Genomic DNA, 9,574 nt, shown 5'->3' with positions numbered 1-9,574 from the left:
CAAAATTATTGCTGTGATGTAAGAAATATGATTAGAGAATGACAAGCATGAGTCAATAAATACACCAAGAAACTTGGCAACATCCACTTGTGGGATGATGTCGGAGGAGTATCTGAGACCAAGAGCAGGTCGAATAACGTCTTTCTTGTAGGGGGTTCTGAATAACACTATTTGACTTTTTTTGCTATTAATGGTCATGTTATTCGTAAGGCACCACGCCTGGACTCTGTTCAGTAGGACTTGGGCAGAGGTTACTGCCAATGGTAGATTGGTGCCAGTGATGAAGAAGTTGCTGTCATCAGCAAATAATACAGGATACACTGAAGGGCCCAGGTCTGTAACAAGATCATTGATATACAGGAGAAATAAAATAGGGCCTAGAACGGAGCCTTGCGGGTCACCCCTCCGAAGAGGTAAGGGCTGAGAGGATACTCCACCCAGGCTCACACTCTGTACCCTTCCAGATAGATAAGAATCAAACCAAGAGAGGGGAACACCACGAATACCGTAATTATTTAATTTACTTATTAAAATACTATGATCGACCATGTCAAAGGCCTTAGAAAAATCCAAAAATAAGCCCAATACAGTTTTTTTAAGGTCGAGTTGTGAGCGTATGAACTGTGTGGCGTCAATTAGAGCATGAGAAGTTGAGAAGTTCGGCCTAAAGCCATATTGGTGAGGAGAAATCAAGGATACGGAATGCTGACTGTCAAACAGAAAGGGAGACAGACGTCTGAAGATGATTCTCTCGAGCACTTTGGATATAACAGGAAGAATTGAGATTGGACGATAATTACCTATCTCAGTTGGATCGCCCTTTTTAAGAACTGGAATAACAATGGCTGACTTTAGTAAATCGGGGAAAACTCCGTGGATTAAAGATAGGTTGGCAATGTGCTTGATGGGCTCGTAAACAAAAGAAGATATGGTCTTCAGGAGCTTATTACTTAATCCAAGACAGTCAGGTGTAAAACTAATAGGGAGAGAACCGATGATTTGAAGTACCTCATTGCTATCAGTTGGGCAGAAAAACATGGATCTAAAATTGAAGCAAGGGAATACAGCCTGTGAGGAGGAGCGGGAGTCAGTATGAGGAACATTCAAAAAATAATTATTAAATGCATCAGGTGCTTGTAAAGGGTCAATTAATCTACCATTTGTGTCTTTAAGGCGAATAGGCATAGACTTTGATTTTCTATTTTTTGAAAGTATATCATTAATGGTGGACCATATCTTTTTCAGATTTCCTTTGCAATTGAGAATTTTTGTATAATAATAATTTTTCTTCGCTTCACGGATGAGTTTAGTGTATAAGTTTTTATAATGTTTATAATAAGATAGGTCAATATCACTACTGGTCTTACAGGCTAATTTATATAATTTGTTTTTACGATATGAGGAGACAATGAGGCTATGTGACATCCAGGGGCAAATAGGGATATTTTTCCGGTTAGGTTTACGAATAGGAAAATTTGAATGGATAATCTCACTTAGCCTTTGCGCAAAACCATTTGTGGCAGAATTTACCTCGTGACAATTTAAGACATCGGACCAGTCAGTGGTTCTTAGGCCATCGATGAAATGGTTTATATTTGCAGAACTGTAGTTTCGAGTAGGTGTTGGGATATTAATTCTAGACCGTAGAGGTAGTGGTTGCGAAGGTAGAGACAAGTAAATAGGAAAATGGTCTGACAGATCCGAAAATACTATATTTGAGGACAGGTAATTTCCCAGGGAAGTGGATACAAAAATGTTGTCAATTAATTTTGAAGTTGATCTCACAGGATCGACTCTACTGGGTAAAAAAATTGTGGGTAGAAGACCACTCGCGGTTACCGATTCAAAAAAAGTGTCAGATTCAATATTTTTACCAACATTGAGTAGGTTGCAATTAAAGTCCACAAGAACTATTTCCTTTTTATGGTGTATGTTAATAAAATTAGAAAAATCATCAAACAGATTACAAAAACCTGAGGTCTGAAATGGATGAGGTTTATAAAATAAGGAGAGTATATAGGAATTTTGGCCGATAACTATGTTTACAATTATTGAATAAATACATCTGAGATTTAGTTGTGTAGAGAAAATAGATTCGCACTCTGATAGCCTGGTAAAATTTACATTCGAACGGATGTAAAGTGAGATACCACCAGTACACTTAGTCAATCTCCTGGGCATATGGATTATTTGGTAACCAGGGAGTAAAAAATCACTAGTGTCATCATTATCGGAAAGCCATGTCTCTGTTAATCCTATTACATCAAAAGGGCAGACACCATTAAATGAAATTAAATCTTTAAACTTGAGCCACTTATCCTGGATGCTTCTGATGTTGAAACAAAGAACATTAAGGGAATTATTATTTACTACTTTTGGCTTCACATTAGTAGCAAAATCGAAAATATCAAGGTATTTACAACTAGCATTTGTTAAGGTACCAGGGGGGCTGCTTATAGGGTTGGCATGCCGATTATCATCTATATCGGGATAATTAAAAACAATGTTATTGGAAAGGGATAAATTAGTTAAAAACGAAAAGTCACACATTAAATAGTCGTCAGGCGTTCTGATTGTGACTCAATCAGCCTATGTTGGCTTAAAACACTCTCAATTTGAATTTCTGCTTCGGAAACTATGGTCTCGCCAAAGTGAGTTTTTGCCAAATTCTTCAGAATAATGCATTTCAACTGATTGGGTAACTCTAATTGGGAGATGAGCATAGAGGTAACTGTAAAGCTGGCTAATTTAAAGTACACGTTTGATTCATCTTCCAAAGCATTTGGAGAAACTGTGTGAAATCGGGGGGGAGTAAGTTCAGGGAGCATGGACGGTTTTGAGGTCGGTCCTTGCGAAGGATGGGCCGAACGGGGGGTCGGCAGATGTGGGGGGGGGGCACTTGCTATCAAGGGGAACCATGCATTAGTTTTGTCTCGGATGATATTATTCTGAAAACGTTCAACACTAGGGGAAGCATTGGGAACTCTTGGTGTCCTGGGGGCTGCTGGTTGCCTGGGGCCTGTTGGTGGTTCAGGGGCTGTTGGTTGCCTGAGGCCTGTGGGGGGACGGGGGACTCTTGGTGTCCTTGGGACTTGCATTGCTACAAAAGGGATTGGAAGTTGTTGCTCTTTTGCTATTCTTAGTATCTCTGCTCTTTGTTTATATTTGGGACAGCTTCCTTTATCTAGGGACTGGTGTTTGCCCTTACAATTAGTACATATTGGGTCAAATTGAGAGTTTGACTCATTATGGTCCTTGCCAAGGCAAATCTTACAAATGTTGGAATCCTCTCTACAGTATTTATCTGAGTGACCAAGCTTTAGACATTTAATACACTGTAATGGCTTTTCTTTGTAAGGCTTGAAAGATTTTTGTTGGCCAAAGAGGAACACTTTGTCAATATTAAATTGTCCTTGAAGCTCAAACAACACAGTCTTAAAGTTTGAGGTTTCAGTGATTTCGCGACCAAGGGTATGAACACTAGAGACCGGAATGCATTCACCTTTTCCATTCATCAATGCTTCCATCAGGTCCGAGTTTAGAAATGATTTAGGGATATTGTAGAGCACTATCTTTGTTTTTATTGGGCTTGGGGACCACAGGTGGGCTGTGACAACAACATTTTCAACACTTTTTAGCTCCATTACCTTTTTAACTGATGTGGGATCGTTCAAAAGGATATCTAGGGATCCTGATCTGTTTATATTCATATTAAAGTTGCAACGAATGGTCTTGAAGAGGGAAACTCGCAACTTTGGTAGATCACGGTTGGTAAACAAGCAATTATCAGATTGGGGAACTAGTTGAATAATTACTGGGGAATCGGCTGGATTTTTTGAAGGGTTGTTCGTGGTATTGGTTAGATGTATTATTGCTGAATCTGGTGGACTTTTTGTTCTCTGTCTTCTAAGCTTAGCCGAGTTTACTATCTTAAAGCCTTCTTCATCTTTTTCAGTATCAGTTGTTGAGGGGGATGGACATTGGGTGGTATCCATGTTTAGGGTATGAATACTCTTCAGAGAGGTCGCTGGTACATTCGCAGCTTTAGGGGGTTCTAGCAAGGGCTTTTGAAGATGGTTGAAATGGTGACTTACTCATATCCCTATCAGGAGGTTGTTTTGGAGGCTCCTTTTTTCCAAACATTGGAGCTATTCAAAATCACAAATTCGAACACTAATTAGAAATTGTTTCACAATAAGTTCAAAATAATCAACAATAACGAAGAAAAGTACCAGTAATCTGGTTTAATGTCTACTATTCAGTTGCCAAAAAATTAAATATTCACTATTTTAACATAAGTTAAATAGATTAGTGGGTCACCTTAAGTCGAAGTATTCACAAGTCTTATCAACGAGAGGAATAATTCACGGTTTATTAAACGGATAGGTTGCAAAATTGCAGGTTTCCATATTAAAAATAATTCACAAGAGAAGTTTTATCAAAAACATGAATTAATTATATTTTTGTTTACCGATTAGGTTGAAAAAGTGCATGACTCATAGGAGAAGTGTCTCCTCTGAACTCTCAATCAAGACTGATTGAGTTTGATTGGAAATTTAGAGTCCTAGTGCCCTTTTTAATAGTCGAAAGTAATTGGAGGGCAACTAGCCCCCCCCACGCCCATCATTCCCCCAAACACATCTAATCAAGATTTTGGGATAGCCATTTTGTTCAGCGTAGTTGATTTCCAGATAGAAAATATGTTTTGAGGTGAACACTCCCCCACAATCCTCAGGGCAAGGGTTTTAAGTTATGCCCTGGGGGCATATAAGGTTTTTATAGAAGGCGTTGTCGTAGAAACTTCAAAATAGGCTCATTCGATTGAAAATTTGAACGGCTAATACCCTTTTTAATAGTCAAAAGTGATTGGAGGGCAACTAGCCCCCCCACGCCCAGCATTCCCCCAAACACATCAAATCAAAACTTTGAGACTGCCATTTTGTTCAGCGTAGTTGATTTCCAAATAGAAAATTTGTTTTTGAGGAGGACGCCCCCCCCACAACCCTCAGGGCAAGGGTTTTAAGTTATTCCCTGGGGGCATATAAGGTTTCATAGTAAGGTTTTCTAAGTAAAGAACGATTTGGGCACAATGTGTTTTTTTTTTGTTTTTTTTCTCCATACCTGGGCACTTCGTATCGAAGGACTTGTCGTAGAAAATTAAAAAATGGCTCATTCGTTTTGAAATTGGAGTGGGTTGTGCCCTTTTTAATAGTCAAGAGTTTTTGGTGAGCAACTAGCCCCCCCCCCCCCCACGCCCATCATTCCACCAAACACATCCAATCAAAATTTTGAGATAGCCATTTTGTTCAGCGAGATGATTTCCAAATAGAAAATATGTTTTTGAGGAGGACACTCCCCCACAACCCTCGGGGTAAGTGTTTTAAGTTATGCCCTGAGAACATATAAGAACGATGTTGGCACAATGTACTATTTATTATTTTTTTCCTTTAGAGCAGGGCACTTCATATGGAAGGGGTCGTCGTAGAAACTTCAAAAGGGGCTCATTCGATTGGAAATTGAAAGTTCTAGTGCCCTTTTTAATAGTCGAAAGTGATTGGACGGCAACTCGCCCCCCCCCCCTGCCCATCATTCCCCAAACACATCCAATCAAAATTTTGAGATAACCATTTTTTTCAGCGTAGTTGATTTCCAGATAGAAAATATGTTTGTGAGGAGGATACTCCCCTACAGCCCTCAGGGCAAGGGTTTTAAGTTATGCCTGGGGGCATATATGGTTTTAATAGAGGGCGTTATCGTAGAAACTTCAAAAAAGGGCTCATTCAATTTGAAATTCAAAGGGCCAGTGTCCTTTCTAATAGTCGAAAGTGATTAGTGATATTTTTTGTTGTTGTTTAGACCAGGGCACTCCTTATCGAAGGAGTTGTCGTGGGAACTTCGAAAGGGGCTCATTCGATTGAAAAGATAAAGGGCTGATGCTCTTTTTAATAGTCGAAAGTGATTGGTGGGCAACTAGCCCCCCCCCCCCCGCGCGCACATCATTCCCCCAAACACATCCAATCAAAATTTTGACGTAGCCATTTTGTTCAGCGTAGTTGATTTCTAGATAGAAATATGTTTTTGAGGAGGACACAACCCTCAGGGAAAGGGTTTTAAGTTATGCCCTAGGAGCATACAAGGTTTTTATTGAAGGCATTGTCGTATGAAATTCAAAAGGTTGCCCTCCCTTTTTAATAGTCGAAAGTGATTGGAGGGCACCTAGCCCCCCCCCCCCACGCCAATCATCCCCCAAACACATCCAATACAAATTTTGAGATAGCCATTTTGTTCAGCGTAGTTGATTTCCAGATAGAAAATATATTTTGAGGGGGACATTCCCCCACAACCCTGAGGGCAAAGATTATAAGTTATGACCTGGGGGCATATAAGGTTTTTTATTGAAATCTTGGTCTTTTAGTTTTTTAAATAGCCATTATATTCAACATAGTTGAAAGTTTTGGAAATTAGGGCTTTAAGAATGACAACCCCTGTTCAGCGTAGTTGATTTCCAGATAGAAAATATGTTTAAGAGGAGGACACTCCCCCACAACCCTCAGGGCAAGGGTTTTAAGTTATACCCTTGGGGCATATAAGGTTTTTATAGAAAGCGTTGTCGTAAAAACTTCAGAACAGGCTCATTCGATTGGAAATTTCAAAGGGCTAGTGCCCTTTTTAATAGTCGAAAGTGATTGGAGGGCAACTGGCAACCTTCCCCCCACGCCCATCATTCCCCCAAACAAATCCAATTAGAATTTCGAGATAGCCATTTTGTTCAGCGTAGGCTGGTTGATTTCCAGATAGAAAATATGTTTTCTAGGAGGACAGTCTCCCACAACCCTCACGGCAAGGGTTTTAAGTCATGCCCTGGGGGCATATAAGGTTTTTATAGACGGCATTGTCGTAGAAACTTCAAAAAAGACTCATTCGATTGGAAATTCAAAGGGCTAGTGTCCTTTTCAATAGTCGAAAGCGATTACAGGGCAACTAGCCCCCCCCCCGCCCATCATTCCCCCAAACCAATCCACTCAAAATTTTGAGATAGTCATTTTGTTCAGCGTAGCTGATTTCCAGATAGAAAATATGTTTTTGAGGAGCACTCCCACACAACCCTCAGGGCAAGGGTTTTAAGTTATGCCCTGGGGGCATATAAGGTTTTTATACAAGGCTTTGTCGTAGAAATTTCAAAAAAAGCTCATTCAATTGGAAATTGAAAGGGCTAGTTCCCTTTTTAATAGTCGAAAGTGATTTAAGGGCAACTAGCCCCCCACCCACGCCCATCATTCCCCCAAACACGTCCAATGAAAATTTTGAGATAGCCATTTTGTTCAACGTAGTTGATTTACTGATAGAAAATATGTTTTTGAGGAGGATACTCCCCCACAGTCCTCAAGGCAAGGGTTTTAAGTTATGACCTGGGGGCATATAAGGTTTTTATAGAAGGTGTTATCGTAGGAACTTCAAAAAAGGGCTCATTCGATTTGAAATTCAAAGGGCTAGTGCCCTTTTTAATAGTCGAAAGTGATTAGTGATATTTTTTGTTGTTGTTGTTGTTTAGACCAGGGCACTTTGTATCGAAGGAGTTGTCGTGGGAACTTCGAAAGGGGCTCATTCGATTGAAAATAGAAAGGGCTGATACCCTTTTTAATAGTCGTAAGTGATTGGAGGGGAACTAATCCCCCTTCCACTCCCACCCACCCTCCCATTTGCCCATTATGTTTAAAAACTAAATGTTGCCTTAAGATTAAATCAAAATGCTCTGTGTTAATGCTAATTCCCAATAAGGTATCCCAAGAACGACTGAGGGCATTATGTTCAAACTTTCGGGGCTACTTCTGCTCTTAAAATTTAACAAAATCAAAATAGCGTAAGTGCATCCAAGCTATCAAAGAAAGTAAACAGATTTTTTTTTGCGAATGGTATCAAGTTTTCCATTTCAGGTGCACTAGAGGAGATATTGAACTAAATTAAACAGTGCTATTTGCGTCCATATTTTGTAAAGGGTATATGTTGTTTAAAAATGCTGAACTTTTTTCTCCAGCATACAAATAGCAGGCCAAACTATAAAGTCTTAAAAAACGAAAAGATTTAAAATGTTATTTTTTTTCCATGAAAAAACTATGTTAATATAAAATGAATAGAAAATAATTTAAAAAAAATTTTCCAAAAAATAAGTTTTTAAAAGAAAAGTAAAGAACTCCATTAAACAAAAAATGAGCAAAAATAAAATCAAATAATATACCAAGCGTGAAACTACCACAAATCAGCATCGATAAATAAATGAAACCCAAAACGAACAGAAATTACAATAAATAACCGAGTCAAACTCAAAACGGGCAGAAATTAACACAAGTTAGGCGCAAAACCCCATAACTTCCCAAGGCTAGAACAAAATTTGCACTTTACTGAAAAAATACAAATGAATGTGCATTGTCAGTTTAATATACATATACTGATATTTAGTTATAAAAGTAAAAACATTTAAAGTTATAAAAGTAAAAACATTTATATTTTTTTCAGTAAAGTGCAAATTTTGTTCTGGCCTTGGGAAGGCATAGGGGTTTTGCGCCCAACTTATGTTAATTGCCCCATATCAAGTTCTTTTCCTTGTGTTTTCTATGATTATACGGACTTTTTTGTGTACTAATAACTGCAATAATTACTAATAAGCAAATACATATTTTGGATCACCATAAAAAGCTGATTCTTTGATTTAAAGCTATCAATAGTTAGGCTCTTATACTTCCGTTATTGACAAGGATCGTTATTTACTTATCATTCATTACGATGACAAATTTGAATTTTTTTTTTGTTACTCCAACCAAATTATGTAGAAAAAATTGCCCCATATCAAGTTCTTTTCCTTGTGTTTTCTATGATTATACGGACTTTTTTGTGTACTAATAACTGCAATAATTACTAATAAACAAATACATATTTTGGATCACCATAAAAAGCTGATTCTTTGATTTAAAGTTATCAATAGTCAGGCTCTTATACTTCCGTTATTGACAAGGATCGTTATTTACTTATCATTCATTACGATGACAAATTTGACTTTTTTTTTGTTACTCCAACCAAATTATGTAGAAAAAATGTTCGTGGAAAACTGGAAAAGGGTCACTCAGTCACAAATTAGAACTTATATTTCCTTATTAAGGGTCAATATCTATTAGTAGGCAGCCAACAATAGGACAATACGCATTTTTTTTTCAATGGTTTTTCCCTATTCTGCTCTCTTTCCTTTAATTTATTTATAATTACTTTATAATCTCAAATTTCCAGGGGGCCATGCCCCCCCTCTGCTGGTGCCCATGTTGCATTTTGTCGAAAATCGCAGCGATTTCGCGGATTGTGACGACTTTTTACCATTCTTCTTGTGGAAAAATAAAAGCCTGGACGTGAGATTGCTTTGTGAAGAACCAAGTGAATAGATAATTATTAAAAATTGACGGCATTGAAAACTAATTTATCCGAGTCGTTTCGTAACATTACGTGTGGTTTTGCTAATTATTTCGTAGCAATAAAAGAAGTTCAACAGCAACAATTGAACTGAAGCTCATCTTTTGTAATATAGAAT

Source organism: Artemia sp. Qi Xiang Cuo, chromosome 1 (assembly GCF_049724085.1).
Source record: "Artemia sp. Qi Xiang Cuo chromosome 1, ASM4972408v1, whole genome shotgun sequence".
Lineage (NCBI taxonomy): Eukaryota > Metazoa > Arthropoda > Branchiopoda > Anostraca > Artemiidae > Artemia > Artemia sp. Qi Xiang Cuo.
This window is presented reverse-complemented; position numbering follows the sequence as displayed.